Consider the following 20,904-nt stretch of genomic DNA (forward strand, 5'->3'; position numbering starts at 1 on the left):
GGGGTATAGCTTTGGCCCTACCCTCTGGATTTTTTGCTGGAATCTCTGTGGGTGTTTCTTCAACTTGTTGGGAGGAGATTAGGGTTAGTGAAGTTGAAGCAAACCCTAACCCTTCCCTGGAGTCTATGGATGAGGGTATTCATAAGAAAAAAGAGAAAAATCAAAGAGTATTAAGGTAAAAGAGCGAGGGCGCATGTTGGTTCTTGGAGAAGGTATTAAGATGGATGAAGTAATGGATATGACAGATCGAGTACTATTGGGAAAAGTACAGGGGCAGAATTATACATCGGCTCACCTTAAAAAGTAGGTTATGGAAGTCTAGGACTAGGTTTTAGATGCACTGTTGTCGGTGGTTAGAATGCCCAGGGGTTGGTTTTCCCTTCATTTCAACAGGGTCAAACATGCATCTTGGGTCCTGTCCAAAAATTGGCACATTGTACTAACACCCATCATGCTAGAAAGATGGTCTCCTCTCTTCAATCCTAAGTGGGAGAAATTAGGGGTGGGTTCGATATGGGTTAGGTTTCCTGGTTTACCTCTTCAGTTTTTGACGAAAGATGTCTTCGGAAGGATTGGGGATGAATTGGGGATTTTTTTGGGATTGTTAGTTTTTTCGAGCATTTATTGGAAGCCAATAGATTTATTGATATTGAAGTGACGCACCTCAAGCCAAATTGGAGGAATCAGAGGACTGACAATGTTATGTTAACTATGAGACTTGACATGATTTTAATTAGATAAGAAATGATGGATAAAGTTACATCAATCATATAATGGGTTGGATTGGGTGGTATATCATATCATTCACCTATATTCTTAGAAGTAAATGGTATCCCTCTGAAACCTCGAGCACCCTTTAAATTTAATGCTACATGGATGAAAGATATGGAGTTTTAGGGGATTGTAAAGGAAGTTTGGCAGCCATGCTCACTCAATGAGGATTGATCAGCAACAAAAAATTTGGCCATCAATTTATCAAGGTTGAAACATAAGACTATTGAGTGGGTTAAAAATAAAAGAAGAAAGGAGGATGAAGCCCTCTGAACAATTGAGGCAGAACTGGCTCGATTAGAAGATCCCAACAACAGTGGATACATCAATCTAGAATTCAAATTACACATTACCCAATTGGAGGCTAAAAAGAGAAGATTGCTAGAGGAAAGAGAGGAGACATGGTGACTAAGAAGTAGGGCTATATGGTTACAGGTAGGAGATGATAACACAAAATTTTTCCAACAATTTTCAAGGGGCCGAAAAGAAATTAACACTATTTGGTCTTTGGATGATAAAATAGGTTCACATGTTCACACTTTTAGGGATTTGGAAAATTTGGGACTTAATCATTTTGGTTCCTTGTTTAAATCTCCAAGGGAAGCATCCTTGGCTTAGAACATCAAGGTTGCTAGTCTATTTCCCCAATTTTAGATGATGAATTATACAAAGAATTGAATATGTCAGTTTCTATGGGTGAGATAGAGTCTATTCTGAAGTGGTTCAAAAAGGACAAGATCCCAGGCCTAGATGGGTGGTCGATAGAATCTCACGGGCAGGACATCCTTAAAATGGTTGAAGAATGCAGATCAACGGGAAGAATGTATGAAGCTTTCAATGCCACCTTTATTGCATTAATCCCAAAATATGATAATCCAAATAATTTTAATGATTTCTAGCCTATCTCCCTCTGTAATTGCATATACAAGATTATTGCCAAAATTATTGCAAATCATATCAAGCCTATCCTATCTCAGCATATCTCCAAAGAATAATTTTCTTTTTTGGAGAATCATCAAATTCATGAAGCCATAGGCATTGCATAGGAGGGCCTCCACTCCTTAAAAGTAAAAAAGTTGAAAGGCATGATCCTTAAGATAGACTTATCAAAGGCCTATGATGGGACTAGCTGGTTGTATATTCAGATGTTGTTAACACATTTAGCATTCCAAAATTCTTTCATTAAATGGATTATATGTTGTTACATATGTTTCTTTCATCATTATCATTAACAGATCAGACACAAATTTCTTTCATGTTCAACGTGGTTTGTGGCAAGGTTTCCCTTTTTCTCCGCTCTTATTCTTGTTAGTTATTGAAGGCCTTAGAAGATTGATAGCTACTGAGAGTATTCAAGGGAGATTAAAAGGTGTAAAAATTGCATATAATATTATTTTGACTCATTTGTTATTTGTAGATGATGTTCTTATATTTCTGAATGGAGTTATCAATGATTCTTCCCTTAATAACATCATTCAAATATTTTGTAAAGCCATGGGTATGCAGACAAATCAGGAGAAATCTACGCTATTTGCAATAGGATGCTCTCATAATGAATTGATATATGCTCATAATCATTTTCCTTTTCAACTTTTGGAGATCAAGGAAGGCTTAAAATATTTGGGATTCAGGCTTAAGCCTAACAATTATAAATCAACTAACTGGATGTGGCTCGTGGCAAAAATAGAAAGTCAGATAAATGTATGGTATCACAGATGGTTGTCAAGAGCAGGTCGATTGGTGCTTGTCAAATCAGTTTTGGAGGCCATCCTGGTTTATTGGATGTCTTTAGCTTGGATCGCGAAAGGAATTCTTCATAAAATACAACAAGTATATTGTTGATTCCTATGGAGAGGTAGGAAGGAGGGTCAACTATTTTCATGGGTCAAATGGGATCACATTGCACTACCCAAAAAATGGGGGGGATGGGGGTTGAAAAATATTTATTGTTTCTCTAAAGCATTGGCAGCCAAGCTGGGGTGGTAGTTGATTACCTTAGACAGTCTATGGACAGAAGTAGTGACCACGAAATATATTAGCTCTCTATCTATTGAGGAATGGATCCTCTTACTAGCATGGAGCAGTTCTATTTCTTTGTTGATTTGGAGGGGAAACTTAAATTCTTTTGGTTACATTAGAGTTGGTTTGGCCTAGAGAGTAGGATCTAGAGTAAAGGTTTGTATTGGAGTAGATGCATGGTATGGAAGTGGCAATGCACATATTATTTCTCCAGAATTGGTACAATTTTTGGCGAATGAGGGGAAAAGGACCGTTGATTAGATTGCAGATCGGGACAACTCAACAATATTTGGGAAAAAATGGTTATCTGCACAAGAACTTTGAATTCCATATCACTAGCATCATGTTACGAATGCTCTTCAAGCAGCGCATTTTCAAATACAGGACCGCGATGATGAGCTCATTTGGTCCGTGTCCCCCCATGGTAGATACGTCCCAAAATTGGGTTATCCATTTATATATGCAGATCATGAGCCTGAAAAAATTATCATTGTGATGGCGCCCATTATGGAAGCTCAAAGCCCCTAAAAAATCAAAGCTTTTCATGTGGTGCCTTTTGAAAAATAAAATCCCAATAGGAGACAATTTGAGGCACAAAGCATTCCAGGGTCCGTCATGGCGTGTTATGTGCTAGAGTAGTGAAGAATCAGTAGATCACTTATTTCTTCAATGTTCTTTCTCTGCACAAGTTTGGAACCTGGTATATCAAACTTTGGCTATTGTTGGCTCGAAAGAGTCATTAGGGAAAAGACCCCGGGTTCAGGCACAGAAGGCCAACAATGGTCTGCTATAGTCTAGGATAGCATTGGCATTTTCACCTCACCCCGAAGGGTAAGGCGTCTCACCCGAAGCGTGTCATGACCAAAACAAGAGAAGGGCTCAGCATGGAGTCGAGGGGATATCAATTGAACGCAGGTGGTCATACACATATGCATTCATAATACATGGAACAGAGATAATGATACTATAAACTCATACACAAGGATTCATCATAAATACCATAAAACTAACAACGTTATAGTATCGATATAGCAAGCACCATCTTCATGCAACAAGGAGACTATTTGAAATTTTAATAAGCCCACATAACATGATGCACAATGCATTATGAGTCTTAAGAACCATACACTTTGATTACACTAAAGCAACAGAACATAATACATTATAATTTGGCATCTTGCCATCAACAATACATAAAATGCTTGACTCAGTAGCTTGGGTCAGATCTGCTCCGCAACCCAATTCCTCAGTTTCTTGCTTGTCCTGCATTTGCTCTTATGTCTACGTACCTCCTTGGTAGCCAAATACTTCAGCGTCTGGCAGGTCCGTCCTCAACAACAACCCAAATGATCAAATAAAACCCAACAACAACAACAACCTCTTCATTGCTGTTCTTCCTCCTTTTATATCCTCCCCGGCTGCCTAGATTGCCAATTCTCGCTCGACTACTTGCTTCCTTGGCTGCCTCTGCACCTTCCTATCTCCTTGGTTGTCTTTGCCTTTCGCTACCACCTTACCATCACCATTCTACAACTACTCGTTCCACTACCCAACCGTTGTTTCCATTTTTCCTTTCCCTCCCTATAGTTGGTCAAAACTAGTCAAAACTCTCCAAAATTAACGAAGGCTCCAACAAGCCTCGGCCAAAATTTCTTGACTCGTCCTTGAGTCAAGTCATTTCGACCTTCGATGGCTCTATTTTTGTTTCCATGGGTTCTACGAGTGGCAACTATGTTGCTACCAGCACTATTTCCACTGTCTGTTATGCCAACCCCTCTGTTGTTGCAATACTTTCTTCCGGAATAAGCATCTCTTCCATATCAATCCTAGCCTCTATTGTGGCATGTGTTTTTGTGGCCCTTTCTTAACCTTGTGACTCCTTCGTCCCAAACAAAGGCTCCAACTCGGGGACTACTATTGTCGTTTGCTGCCTGAACTCACTATAATACTGGATAGCCAAGTCCTAGTTTGCGAGGATTGCATCTAAGATTTGTGTGAATGCCTCAACTAATTGTGACGTTAAGTTTTTCAGCCAATGGATATGCAAGCCATCCAATTGCTTTCTACTTGAGTCGCATGCCTCCTTTAACAGTGGGACTTGCATCCGAACTGGGGGCCACAAGTCTCATATTACTCTTTTTGTCCTTTCCGACTCCTCCTCAATTGCGTCAACCTGGGCCTGGAGGACGTCAATTTGTTCACTTATTTTCTGGAGCTGAGTAGGGTCTATGCATGCCCTTGTGCTGGAAAATAGAGATTGAATTTGCTCTTGCAATGGGTATACCTAGTGATTTTTCAAAGCTAGAATTCCTGACCAGTTGTGGACCTTGCCCATTAAGGCGTATCCATCGATGACGACGTCGGCTAGTGCTTGTTTCTTTGTCTCAAGATCTCGTACCTTTCTTTCAACTGAGCATGCATAGATTTCTATAGGGTCTAGCAGCGCGGACCTGACAGTCTCTGGCTTCCTCTTCATTTCTACATTTTTGGCTGCTAGGCGTATGCACGCCGTCTATATATGATCACAACAGTCGATCAAGGAGTAGGCAGACATGTCCACTGGTGCTTCCGTGTTGGCTTTGATGACAGTTGGCCACATGGATTGGAAACTCTGAGTAAGTTGATCCACTTGTGCTTGCAATCTCATATTTTCCTCTTGCAGGTGATCTCATTCTTCCGTTACTACGAGAAATTACATTTTATGTTACTCATGTTCCTTAGTCAGTTTCTCATGCAGACTCTTGGCCTTGTGGGTGGCTTATTGAATCAAAGAAAATAACTAGGTTGATGACCAGTGATAGAGTGTATCAGCCCTCATTGTGTCTGGTTCTAGAAATTGTTGTTGTAAGGGTAGGTTCCTTGCAATGGACTTATTGGAATGTGAGGCGAGTGAATGCTCTTGCTGAGATGGTTGTTGTGATGGCAAGATGAAGTGTGGTGTGGCTGGGGTGATACTAGGGTTTGGGGGGACTGTGATCTTTATAGGGAGAGTGGGTAGGTATGGGCCAGTCCTTTCTCCCTACCAACTGGTATCCAGGCATCTTCTAGTTATTGAGTCCAGTCCCAACATCGATGTTGTACTCTTGGTGGGTGGCATCCCTAAGATTGAGGTGGCAACTTCTTTCCGGCTAGTTGAATGAACTTCTACTTCCACAGATAGTCTCCTGTGGCCGAAGGGAAAGAGCTTGGACATCGTTACGGAGGTGGAAGTTGTTTGCAGGGATGACTCTCACAACTGTTGCACTGTAGTGGTTGCGGTGGTGGGGATTTCCTAGACTATGGAAATTGCGAGAATTTGGTGTTCAACCTCAACATTGAGATCAACAACTGGGGCTGGGGTGCTAACTTTCAACTTTTTGGAAGCCAGATTTTTGACTTGGGGGTGCGGATAACTGGCTTTTTTGTGGCTTGGGTACTGGTGTCATGGAGGGAGCTTGGGCTACACCCACGGGAGTTGCCATTGAGAGAGGTGGTGTTATAATGGGGAACAACATAGTTGAACCTTGAAAATGTTCAGGATGGTCAACCTAACCTGGCTCTAAGCCTGTGAGTGTCCTTATTACCTCGAACATTTTCTCTTCCATCTGGAGTAGCATTGGTTGGAGTACTTCAGTTTTTTCCCTTCTACTACTGCTTTCTACCCCATCTCCCTCTTGTTTCTATGGCATCAAAGCTCCGAATAGGTACCTGGGCTTCCCTTTTGTTATTTCGCAGGCCACTCCTAGCCAGGACTCTACTTCTCTATGCAATGCCTCCTCTGTTAGGCTAAATCTTTATGGCCTTAATTTGAATGTGGTGGCGTTGATACACTGTGGTACGAGATAAGTATGTGCGTGCGAGGCCCCAAACCAGAGGTCACTTGAGAACTAATCAAGGAGAGTCTTGGTTATTCTCTCCATGGACTGAATGGCATCCATCATCTGTGTGTACTAGCTCTTGAAGGCCATTTCATTGATCTCTTTTATGTTGGGATCCTGCAATGCCCTCCATTGTTCATATCTGAGAACAATTGGTTGATCTTCAATAATAGTTGCCATTTGCCTCTCTGGTGGTGGCCTCCACTTCCATATTTCCAGCGCCATTACCAAATATCTGAACACAAAGCCAGTTCTCCGCCAGTAGACATCTTCACATGCCTCAAAGAGTTCATTGAGTACGAAGGTTGCCTAGTTGAGTATCTCACACTGGCAGTTGTGTTCTACTATTGAGATTGTGTCCAGGGTGCACTCGTTTCTCATGAAGTTCCTCATCGCCTTTCATGCAATAAGGTATCAGGCAAACCAGATGTTATCTTCGTTGATTCTATCTAGCTTCACACCTTTTCCCCCCTGCTCCATCCCATAACGCATGTAGATGTTGTCCTCTATCGATTTGTTACCTCACTTGGCCCCAGCCTGGAATGTTGTGTTGACTGCATTCCCCATGTTTTCCAACCTGATCAATCGATAGATATCTTCGGCATGGCTTGGGTATTCTTTGTCCAGTCATAGTGAACCTCCATGCATCATGCTCACTAATAGCTTGGTGCACTACATGGCGACTAGTTGGGTGCCAAACATAGGCAGATTTCTCAAGCTGAAAAATGTGAACTTTTGTATCCCTTCGAAGTCTCCCCTGATTCTCAAGGCCCTTGTGCCATCCTCCCATTGAAATTATTCCGCGTATACCTCCCTTTTCATTGCTGGAAATTGGAACCCGTTTGTGAAGTCATTATCGATGAGGTTCGAACGGTCATATTTCCCATACAGGTCGTCCAGAACTTCGATTCTTACATTTAGAGCGGTTTGTGGGACTAATATGATTCTCTTTGCTATTGTTCCCCTTCTGATTTAAACAATTTGCATTGGTGGTCTTTTGTTTCTCCTGTCCTGCTCCTGTTCTTCCGAGTGCTCCTGCAATCCTTCTAGTGTTTGAAATTCTACCATTCCCTGCATTCTCCTGAGATTTATGTAGCCGGTTCTGACACGACATCCCCTGACTGACAAGGCTTTAATCAACTAATTACTCTAGCGGCCTTTCCATGTATTCCAACTATCTTTTTGCTGCCATCAGTTGACTGGTACATGCCAACCATGACGTTGGTTTGGAAAGTACAAAGTCGGCTACATGGCGTTTTTATTCTGTCATGATGGGCTTGTTTATTAACGAATTCTATGCTTAACGGGAAATATTTTATAACCCTACCTTGACAGTTGCCTTATTGATTACTTAATCAGGAAATAACTATTGGTATGACAGATGGGAAGGGTACGCTCTACTGGTCACAACCTTATTATGAGAATTTATTTATTTATTTATTTTACTTGCAGAAGGGTTTCAGGCATCCACTATTCACCCATCCTGGTAGTAGGACTCCATCTAGTTGCGCGAGTCTTTAATAAGCCCACATAACATGATGTGAAATGCATTATGAGTCTTAACAACTATCCACTTTGATTACATTAAAGCAACAAAACGGAATACATTATAACTTGGCATCTCGCCATCAACAATACACAAAATATTGGCACCACCGCCTCTCTGTCGTATACTAGCTGGAATGGAGTTTGTTTGTGGAGTATTTTAACTATTGTTCTATATTCCTAGAGTGTCGCTGGAATTATTTCATCCCAGTCATCTCGGTTGGCTGATATGATTTTGGTTAGTCCTTTTTCTAGTATCTTGTTGAATGCCTCTACTACACCGTTTGATTGTGGATGGTAAGGATTGCTCTTGTGATGTTGTACCATAAATGTTGTTAATAGGACCTGAATTGTCTCATTTAGGAAGCTCCTCGGGCATTCGAACCTTGAGATGATATTTTCAAAAATGAATCAAGTCGTTGTTTCTATTGTGCAGTCTTTTACTGGCACTGCTTCTACCCATCTTGACAGGTACTCTGTGGTGGTGATTATGTATCGGGCTTTGGAGTGTCATGCTGGTGGGGAGATTGGACCAATGAAATCTACTGCCCACTTATCGAATATTTGCACCGTATGGACCAGGTGTAGTGGTAGCTCATCGCGTCAGGAAGGCCTTCCAACTCTTTGACAGACATCACATTCATTGGCGAATGCCTTCGAATCCTTATGTACAGTGGGCCACCACAATCCTGCTTGTAGTATCTTCCTTGTAGTTTCCTTACCCCCTACATGGCCTCCCGTGACCCCTACGTGGCACTCCCATAGGATATCTTCTCTTTCATGTTGTAGGACACAACGTTTGAGTATCTGGTCTAAGCCCATTTTGTAAAGGTGTCTTACTATGAGTTGGTAATCCGCTGCTCTAACAAATAAGTGCCTTTTCTACGTTGCAGTGTAGCCCTATGGATAACTGGCTGTTGTGGGAAAAGTAGCAATTTCCTGCAGGTGGTTGGGTATGGCTTCTATCCTGAATAAATCTACATTTGGTAACTGGTCATCTATTACTCCATCATTCTCCCCCGTTTCCAGGCGAGAAAGGTGATACGGGCCTACATTTAGTCTGCCTAGCTTAACAACTACTTCAAACATGAACTCTTGAAATAGTAATAGCCACCTGCATATTCTTCCCTCCAATACCGGCTAGTTTACTAGGTACTTCAATGCAGAATGGTTTGTGAAAAATTTGAATGGCGCACACAGTAGGTAGTGCCTAAACTTTTGGAGAGAGTAGACCAATGCTAGAGGTTCTCGTTCTGTTGTTGTGAAGTTTTTTTCCAGCGTGGAGAGCTTTCCGCTTGCATAGTAGACTGGATGATCCATCTTCTCTCCTAGTTGCACTAGGACTGCTCCTAGTGCTATTCCAGGCACATCAATATGTACATGGAACATTTTGTTCCAATCAGGGTACACCAATATGGGTGCACTTACTAACCTTTCTTTTAGTTTGTCCAGTGCTGCTTGATAATCTGTTTTCCAAATGAATTCCTCCATCTTCCTTAGCAGTCTCTCCATTGGGGTTGTTATGGTTGCATAGTTTCTAATGAACATTCTGTAGCACCCCGTATGGCCTGGAGTTTCTCTTAGTTGCTTTATGTTGTGGGGTGGTTCCATGTGGACGATTACTACTATTTTGGCAGGGTCCACGCAGACTCCATCTTTGCAAACAATATGGCCCAACAGGGTTCTGAAGGGAACCGCAGAAATGCAATTTTTCAAATTTAAAGACATTTGTAATTGTTTGCATCTTTTGAACATTACTCTCAACAGATTGGTATGCCTCTTCAGCAGGTTGTATACTATCCATTCATCCATGTAGACTTCTAGGAACTTATGAATGTAGTCTCGGAAAGTTGCTATTACAATCCTTGAAAAGACTGCTGGTGCATTCTTTAATCTGAATGGCATTACATTGTACATGTAGGACCCCCAATCCATCGTGAATATTGTTTTCCTTTTATCTTCTTCAGCTATTCAGACCTGATGGTGGCCTGAGAAGCCATCTCTGAATGAGTAAGCCTCATTCCCCGCAACATTGTCTAGGACTTCATCATTGAATGGTGTGGGGAACGGGTCATGCACGCATGCATTATTCAGGCTTCTATAGTCGACACATACTCTAATCTGGGTCACATCCTTCTTTTTTTGAATCACTATAGGGCTTATCCAGTCAGCTTCATCGACCAAAAAAATGATTCTTGCATCCAAAATTTTATCAATCTCCCTTTTAACTTTCTCTTTGACCCTTGGGTTTAGTCGGTATGGTTTGTGCTTCACTGGTTAGACTCCTGGTTTCAAAACAATTTTCATCTCTCCCAAGTTACCTTTTATCCCCTTGAGTTTGACTACCGAAGCTAGGAACAGGTCCTGGTATTATTGTAGTAAATCAAAAATTTCTTTAGTGGTCTGTTCATCCTAGTAGTCTCCCACTGATTCTATCTTGGGTTTATCCTCCATCCCTACATTTTTCTTTCTCAGCTTCACTAGTAGGAGATGGGCACCTTCCGTCGAGGGACTCTTGTGGATTCCCCTTTCTCCCTCTGTTTCTTCAAAGGCTAGGTGTCTAAGCCCTTCCAATCCATCTTCTTCTGGTTCTACATCGATTCTGTTGCAGGTCATAAATCCTAGAGATTCCATATCAAATCAGCATTGCAGGAAGTTTTCTTTGTAGTCACCTTCAACTAGCGTCTCTGGGGTGAACAAAACTCCTTTCACTGCTTGAAATGATTCACTATCCTTGAATGAGAAATCACTAATGAAATGTGTTTTCAAGGCATTCCAAATAGTTGTTTGTCTTCGTAGTTCTTCATGGATGTACCACGCCCAGGGGATGTCGCTAAGGGTGTGTATAAAGGCATGCACCCATAGGTTCCTTGGCAGCTCTTGGCTTTCCCAGTTAGTCGTGCACCCTTTGATATGTTCCTTGGGACTTGAATTCCTCGTGTATTATTTTTGGTCTGGTGCTCGCTCTTCTTTCTTGCTAAACCTTTCCTTCATTGCTCGCTTTGCATCCTTCCAGTCTTTCAATACCTGGCAGTGTGCTTTCCACCATCTTATCGGTGTTGCCCTGAGCACAATGTCTAGAAATGGAATTCTCTAATCTTCTGGTACATCCTGGTCCATCCTATCTAGGAACTAATCTATCGGTTCAAGGCCACAGTACTTTAGGATGTCGTCCTTTCCTATATCTCCCCAGTTTACTCGGCTTATCATTGCACATCACCAGGTTGTTAGTTTGTATCCACCCTACTGCCATGCATCCCATGCAGCTTCTAAACCAGCTTCTGAACTTTGGATGCTCCTCCAGCTAACTGATCCTCCAGTTGTAGGATTTATGTAGTCTTCCCTCTTTCCTGCCGTGAGTGTATACAACTGATCTAACATCCCTGGTTCTTCCCTGTCATCCATTGGCTCTGTAAACCTAGGTCCTTGATAAGGGTCCAGCGGCTGAATCACCCTCAGTCCTTCTACTTCGAAGATCATCAGTTCCTTCTTCAAATCTATGACGACATAGTTTTCGTATGCCCAGTCAATCCCCAGGAGTGCTAGATACGAGTCTTTATCCCCCATAATGTCTATTAATTTGAACTTAGTGTGTGTTTTTACTCCTGCTACATCGACCTCTACATTCTCCAATCTTTCGATGGGCAGTATGCAATACTGATTTGCCATTCTCAATTGAATTGGCGAATACTTCATTTTTAGCTTCCCCATTGCCTCCCAAGTCTTCCGGGGTAGGATGCTTGCATCCGATCCTAGATCTAGCATGGTTTCCTTTATCAGGAATCCTGAACCTGTGCATTGATTCGAAATTCCTTCCCACTTCTCTTCTTATTCCGCTTCACCCTCCTAGAGCTTTCTCTGACCGGACTTCACATGGTTGTCTCACGTCCTCTCACTCTACGGACACCACAACTTTCAATATTTTTCGTAATTCCCTTAGCATGGTCTCATCATCAACCATTTTTAAGAATAATTTAAACCATTCCCCAATGGGTTGGGCAAGGCCAGACCCATAGACTCACAGACCTCGGGTGTCCCTATCTTCAGTCATCCCTTAAAACAATTTGGCTACTTCTTGGTAATATTGCTTTTGGCGCTTGGGCTGATGCGCCTTTGGTGGTGACGTTGCTTTGATGATCACGGGCGGTTCCTCAGTGTAGCGATCTTCCCTCGTCTTCTTCCCTCCTCGGGTGACCATATTGATATTTGTTGTGGGGAGACACTCGTCAATCCGAGGCTCAGCATTCACCAGGTTAGCCCCTCGCTGTCTGGTCCTCTCTTCCCATTTCGCGATGAGATCTAGGCAGTCTTCCATCACATGGGTGTTAACTCTACACTACAAACACCATGGTCTTCTCGGGAGTGGGCATTCCCTTGCGACATGTCCTTCCTGATCGCAATTTTAGCATCTTAGGGGTCCTCTGCCCCACCGGTCTTCCTCCACGTCCCTTTCCTCCTTGCCCTCCTTGATTTTCTTCATTGACTATGAACGTGGATCTGTCCAACCTTTCTACCAGAGCATCTAGTGCCCAACATTGATCGGTGTGATGAGTAGTCAATGACCATAACTCATAGTAGTTGTTATTGGGGATGCTAGAGTACTTTTGCAGCACTGCACACATCAGTAGTAGGTGTCCATACATTCTACAAATTTCGCAGAAATCTACATTATTCCTTCTTGAGAGGGGTCCTTGTGCCCTGATAGCCGCAACCCCTGTGGTTGGAGTGGTTCTCGATGACCCCGCCACCCCTCCTACTTGGTTAAGACCCCGTAGTCGCGGGAATTCTGTCACAATGTGCCCCTCCACCAGGAAATGGGTGCACCAAACATTGGGCCTGGCCGGTCATATGGGTTGAAGATCCCTCAGCTTCTCGGTCAGGTTCATGATCTGGCTTTGCAAGCCCATGATTGTTGGATCTTGCAAACTTGTGCCTCCCTGATATTCGTGGGGATATCCTACCATTGCTTCTATCCGAGATGCTTGCTCTAAGGCATCCTGCAGGGTTCCTATCTTCTGTTGTGTCAACGGTGTCCTGGTCAAGGGCAAGAGGACCTTGATGAACCAATCTCGCTGGTGGTTCAAGTCCAAGGTGTAACTTAGCTTATAAATGGCATCCTTAAACATTTGCATGAGTTCCCAAGTAGTCTCTCCCTCCCTCTGCTTAATTTCCCACAACTTCGATAGCCCTTGCTGATCAGTTTGCGATACCTTGAATTCTTGCACAAATCCCCTCTTAATATCATCTATGGTTGGGTTCTGGTTCTGCTCTACCCACTTTATGAACCAACGTAGGGCCCGTTCCCTTAACGTGGTCTAGAATTCCACCACCCGAACGTTATCTAGAGTCTGACGAGCTCTCCAGATGGCTTCACAGAGGTACCAGAGTTGCTCCACATCCTCATTCCCCTTACCTTCAAATTCCAGGTATCTTGTAAATGATCCCACCATATTGCTCTAAATATTGGCTAATAACACAAAACCGTTGGTTCCCAGCTGTAGTGATCCCTGTAGTCCTAAGTTGCTGCTATAGCCGGTTTTGGTATCACTCCCAGTATTGAGACCAGTTCTGTATTTTTCTCGCGCACTATATACTTGCGCTGCTTTGGCTAGGTTAAAGATGAATTCTTCTAGTTTGTGATAAGGTACCAGGGGAAGGTTGGGGAAAATGCCACTTGTGTTTCGGGGTTGGGGCTGCTGAACTTTGGTGGATGCTGGTTCCTCGTCGAATAACTTCCTCATTCTGTCACCCATATTTTCATCGTCTTCATGCCAGCATGGGTGTTGATCTTGCAGTTCTTCTTCCACAACCTTCAGGGAGGACCCCCCATACGCTCCCAGTTGCAATCCCACATCCACAACATTCTGAGATAGTCCTCCTCCAGTTCCCTGTTGTGATCCTATTTCCGCAACCTGCAGGGAATGTCCTTCCTCCTCTTCCCAATTCTGACATCCCTTCGTCCCATCTTCGGGTGCCCTAGCATCCTCTTCCCCCTCCATCTCAACTCGGGGTTTTTCCATTGCCACTCCTATCAGGTGAGACCCTCTCCTTCTTCTCCCTAGGGCCCGAGCTGCTCTTGCCTGCCACTTATTTGCTACTAGCACCATTCTCTATGCTCTAACATCCCTCACTCTCTGTAATCCTTCTGCATCCATCCCCCCGCAATATTCCTATCCCCTTGTGGGCAATGTTTTCCCCTTTAGTTCCTTCCCTCGATACTAGGGTTATATGCTTCCATCCCAACAGTGGATAGAGATAACAGTCCCTCTTCTACTAAAAGCATCTTAATCCACATCGGGATTTCCCCTATCAATTCCCCCCTTAGCTCAGAGTTGAACACCGCCTCCACCTTTGAGTAGGATTGATAGCTTTCTGCAGCAAACTCAACCACGTATCCTTCCACTATAGTTCTCACCCAGAAATCAACTGCTCTCATCCGCTCATTATCCATCTATTGTAATAGTGCAATCTCAGACAAAGTCCAACTATGGCAGGCTCTCACTGATCCGCTCGAAGGACTTTGTCGCTTCAGTTCCCTCAACCAATTGTACAAGTCCTCAGGGAATTTGCACCAAAAAATTTCATATTGGTCATCTAAGCTATCAGTGTATAAGATCTCCTTACACACCTTGTCGATCAGCTGATTCTTGTGGGCAGCCCTTTTTGCCACAAATTAGTCTATTTTGTGGTTCCACTAGTTTCTGATCTCTCTCTTAAACACCCTCGACACCATATTCTAAATCAATTCTCCTAATTTTAGGTCCTGATAGTGGAAACATTTGTTGGCTCGAAAGAGTCATCAGGGAAAACACCCCGGGTTAAGGCACGGAAGGCTAAAAATGGTCCAATGTAGTCTAGGATGGTGGTGGAATTTTCACCTCACCCCAAAGGGCAAGGAGTCTCACCAGAAGCAAGCCACAACCAAAAGGGGAGAAGGGCTCAACATGGATTCGAGGGGATATTAGTTGAACACAGGCAGTCATACACATACGCGTTCATAATACATGGAACAGAGATAATGATACCCTAAACTCATACACAAGGATTCATCATAAATACCACAGAACTAACATCATTCTAGTATCGATCTAGCAAGAACCATCTTCATGCAACAAGGAGACTATTTAAAATTTTAATAAGCCCATAGAACATGATGCGCAATGCATTATGAGTCTTAACAACCATCCACTCTGATTACATTAAAGCAACATAACAGAATACATTATAACTTGGAATCCCACCATCAAAAATACATAAAATACCAGAATCAGTAGCTCAAGTTAGATCTACTCCACAACCCAGTTCCTCAGTTTCCAGCTCGTCCCGCTTCTCCTCTTATGTCTGTGTACCTCCTCGGAAGCCAAATCCCTCAGCGTTCGGCAGGCCCATCCTCAACAACAACCTCAATGATCAACAAAACCCGACAACAACAACAACCTCTTCCTTTCTGTTCTTCCTATTTTTATATCCTCCCCGGCTGCCTAGACTACCAATTCTCACTTGGTTTCTTGCTTCCTTGGCTACCTATGCGCCTTCCCGTCTTCTTGGTTGTATTTTCCTTCTGCTGCCACCTTGCCATCACCTTTCTGCAACTGCTTGTTCCATCGCCCAACCGTTGTTGCCATTTACCCTTTCCCACCATACGGTTGGTCAAAAATGGTCAAAACTCTCCAAAATTAACGAAGGCTCCAACAGCGATTAATATTATATGGGAAGGAAACTCTCTCAACAAAGCATGAGAATCATGGTGGGATGTGGCTCAACCTATAAAACTTAGGAATCTCCCTCTTCTGATCTACTGGGGAATATGGTTAAGTAGGAATCAAATAATTTTTCAGGAGATTCACAAGCCCTGGACCATTATCGGTTCTCAATTGATAACAATCTATAATATGATACCTGAGGATGAACAAAGACAAAAAAATTGAAATATCCACTCAAAATATATAGACAAAGAGGGGTTTTTCTATTCCTTAATGAGGATCATTCCTTAAAAATGAAAATGGAACTTGGTATGGGTTCAAACGATTATGCAGAGCTAAAAAGTATTAGACTTTTTCTCCTTTTTTCTCTTGAGAAAGGTTATCGAAAACTTCAAATATTTGGTGATTCAAAAATAATTATAAATTGGTTCAACCAATTGTCAAATTGTCACGTGCACACAATCATAAATATCTTGGAAGAGGTTTTAACATTAAAATCACAAATTGACTTAGTGATATGTCATCATATTTACATGGATAGAAATCAAACTTTTGACATTTTATCCAAAGAAGTAGTTGTTGGAAATAATACTGAGAGGGGGGAGGGTTGAATCAGTATTAGCAAATCACTAACTTTTTCATTTCCATAATCAGATTCATATACGCTACTTCAGTTAAGGGAAGCCACGTGTACACGTAACTGTGCTTAATGCAAGTAGCGTATATCCAGTAAACTTATGATTCAGTTAATCCATTATATGTTGATCTTTAATCAGTGGATTAGAACTTCATTAACCATATAAACAGTAAACAGGTGCAGTAAAACAAAACAGATCATCACACATAAGAAACACACATGAACACCACGATATAAGGTGGAAATCCAATGTGGGACAAAAACCACCTGCTGCCGTCTTCCTTTAATATAAGAAAAACCTGTTTACAATCTTGTATTGGTGCAGACTCATACTAGTACGTAGGTACCCACCTGCAGAAGGCTACAGCCTTCTCTCATTCTCGAGCTGCTACTAGAAGGGAGCTACAACCCCCTGGCTCTTGTACTAGCGGATATGTTTACTAGTACGTAGGCGCCAGCCTATCGAAGGCTCCAACCTTCACTTGTTTTCCAGCTACTACTGGAAGGGAGCTTCAACTCCCTGGCTCTTGTACTAGCTGATATGTTTACCAGTACGTAGGTGCTGGCCTACAGAAGCTATGACCTTTTCGCTTCCTCCAGGGACCACGTTTCATAAATTTTTAGACTAGATACTCCTGAAGCACAACACCATAATCTGAAGGCCACATTTCATCCAATTTACTGGACCCATCAACAACATTGAAGCACAAAATTAATCAGCACTGTAATACACCCATCAACTACACCTGCACCATCAATCTCTGAATCAACCCACACTGAAACACTAAAACCCTGTCAACAAAACACAGTCACCAGAAGATAGAGCAGACCACACAATTCTACAACAACAACTAGATCCAACTGCAACTTCAAAAATCATACTTCATATTGTATACGCTACTCTCATGAGCTGAACCAGTGTGTATACGCACTTTTACCAAAGTGAACCCGCGTACAGATCTGAAAATATTTACTCATAACTTTTCATCTATTCCAGACATCAGTCATACCCATATCATAACATTTATACAATAAAACATGCGTCAATAATTTAGATCTAGTCTATCCATGATCAAACCACATAATGATAATACATTCCAAGCCTTATGATCCTGATCCATCATCAATCGCATAAGTGCATCCTTCGTTCAGATCAAGCAAAGCATCACAAACCCATAACCAGCATACTAGATCTCACACTTCATCATATATCCATCACTTGCACACTTGCCCCTTTGCCCTAATGATATTCTTTTCCTTATATAGGTTTAGGCCTCTCTCAATACCATGGTCCAAAACCATGTAGGACCGATACCTTGGACCCAATACCTGGGGTCAATACCTCGAACCAAATACCATGGACCAATACCAAAATACCATGGTCCAAATACCACGGACTAAAACTTAGTTTTCCGACATGTATGCACCTTTCCTTCTGTGAAAGTGCGTGTGTACGTTATACGCGCCTTTGTATATAGTGAACCTGCATGTATATGCGACTTGGTATATAGTGAACCTGCATATACCTTTTCATATACGTGACTTTGTCTATAGTGAACCTGCGTGTATACGCGACTTGGTATATAGTGAACCTTTGTATACCTTTATTTCTTCATACTTGTTGTTTCCTTCTATACTGTGATCTTTCATCTTAGAGAGTTGCCATCATGGAAAACACTTGTGTCATGCCTGTATCATAATGCCAACAATTTCTCCCTTTGGACTTGATGGCAACAACCACACCAAGTCACTCTCCCCCTTTGACATCAAGGGCAAAGGGTGGACCAAGAATTCTCTCCCTTGATATACATTCTATTGTCCATACTCCCCTTGAGTACATGCTGAAATATCTGATTGAGCTCCCCCTTTGTACATGCTAAGACGTATCAATCCGTTCATGCTCCCCCTGAGCACATGTTGAGTCTACAAAAATATTTTTCAAAAGAATAACATGAATCTACAACTCAACAAAGTGAGTATGACCTTCCTATCGCCAATGACTCATACATACATCAATCTCCCAACCAAGTGGGGATACACCATTTTGACTCATCCACCCAACTAAGTGGGGATATACCAAATGTTTATACATGACTGAAATAGACATTATTACACCATCCTTCCCATGCAAAGTGAGGTTACAAATTAGTTCTTTTCATGAACTTTACATCAAATGATATACATGACTTTTATAACAATGCCCAGTAATCTAAACAGGACCATGATAGTCATCAGCAACTATCATACACCATATATGATTTGCACCATAAGCATCTGTCACCAACATCTAGACCTGTAACCTGCAATACCATTCTCTTGGCAAACCAACAATCATTTAGCCATATAAGCATCATCACCAAAGATTTATAACCATAATGCTAAAAATGCATTTATTCAAAGCATATGCTCCCCCTAAACATGTTCCATCTGTTCACTGTCAGATCTAATCATGCATATATCAGCAAGAAGTATCAAGACATCATCATCATCAAGTTAGGATCAAAAGCACTTCTATCTTATGAGTACCAACACATTTCCACACATCATCATTAGATTTTCACCATTATCAAATGGAGCAAATAATTGACTGAATCATATCAGACCCTTTTTCTTGAGTCTGTCCCGCTGCTTTTCCTCAAACCAACATATACGCGACTGTGCAGCTTCGAACTCACATATACATGTGACTTGTCTTTATGAAACTTGCATATGATATTTATAACACTGAGGTTCCACACCTTCAGCTCCCTCTAAGTCTGTCATGTCTGTATACTCTGCTATGCCACATCTTTCTGACTATACTTCCTTTTTCTTCCATATCTTCGACTGTGATGATGTTTTTCCCTTTTGGTATGGAGCCCAAAATCTTCTCCTGCATTCCTTTGCTATATGTCCAAGCTTGTTACATGCATAACATATTATATGTTTCATATTCCTTCTATAGCAGTCAATGGATTTGTGACCAAACATATTGCAAGCAAAACAATATCCCTTAAAGTACTTGGAACGTGATGATCTTTCTGTGCGATGGTCTTGAACCATTCTACTTTTGCATCTGGTTGCAACATGCCCAAAGTTATGACATATAAAACATGCAACATTATTCATCGAAGGAAATAACCGTCTATCACTTCCACAGTTAGGAGTAAAGGATTTTCTTTGAAGACTTTCTTTCTTTGGTTGTTGATGGGGTTGACCTCTCATCTCCTTGTTGAGCATTTCAGATTTTGTATTAGAGTTCCTTGCCTCACCTTGTGAGCTAGATTCACCTTCAATAGATTCATAAAAACCAAGACCAATTTTGATAGCAGGTGACCTTTGACTACTAAGAATATCATCCAAAATCTTAATACTGTCTTGAAATCGTAATAGTATATCTTTTTCTTCTAATTTACCTTTCAAGATATTTACCTCAACCTGATGTTTTTCTTCCTTTTCCAAATATTGCTTCTTCAAGATTTCTTTAGACTTTCTTCCTTCTTCCACTTGTCACCTTAGTTTGAGAATCTCATTTTCTTATTCTTCATTCTGCTCCTGCAGCATTTGACGTACTCTGAAGGCACACTCCAGCTGAGCTTTTAAGCTGATAACTTCTTCTTTAAGGGCACTCTCCCTTTTGTTAAATAGATCTTATTGATCTATGATTTTATCTGATGCTTCATTTGCTTGTTCATCTTCAATCTGAGGTGATTCAGAATCTGAATACTTGCTTCCACCTAATGGCAGGCTGTCATTGTTCCTTTGAGCTGTCTTCTTCTTCTAACGCGCTTTCTTTCCCATTGTTCTATGGATCTCCTTCAAGCGATCAAGCTTCTACCAAAGGACCTGCTCTGATACCAATTGTTGGAAATAATACTAAGAGGGGGGGGAGGATGAATTAGTATTAGAAAATCACTAACTTTTTCATTTCCATAATCAGATTCATATACGCTACTTCAGTTAAGGGAACCCACGTGTACACGCAACTGTGTTTAATGCAACTAGCGTATATCCAGTAAACTTATGATTCAGTTAATCCATTATATGTTGATCTTTAATCAGTGCATCAAAACTTCATTAACCATATAAACAGTAAATAGGTGCAGTAAAACAGAATAGATCATCACACATAAGAAACACACATGAACACCATGATATAAGGTGGAAACCCAATGCGGGACAAAAACCACCTGTTGTCGTCTTCCTTTAATATAAGAAAAACCTGTTTACAATCTTGTATTGGTGCAGACTCATACCAATACGCAGGCACCCACCTGCAGAAGGCTACAACCTTCTCTCATTCTCCAGCTACTACTAGAAGGGAGCTACAACCCCCTGGCTCTTGTACTAGCCGATATGTTTACTAGTACGTAGGCGCCGGCCTACTGAAGGC

Source organism: Pinus tabuliformis, chromosome 8 (assembly GCF_031772625.1).
Source record: "Pinus tabuliformis cultivar Carrire ecotype Pingquan chromosome 8, CPIR1, whole genome shotgun sequence".
In the NCBI taxonomy this organism is placed as follows: Eukaryota; Viridiplantae; Streptophyta; class Pinopsida; order Pinales; family Pinaceae; genus Pinus; species Pinus tabuliformis.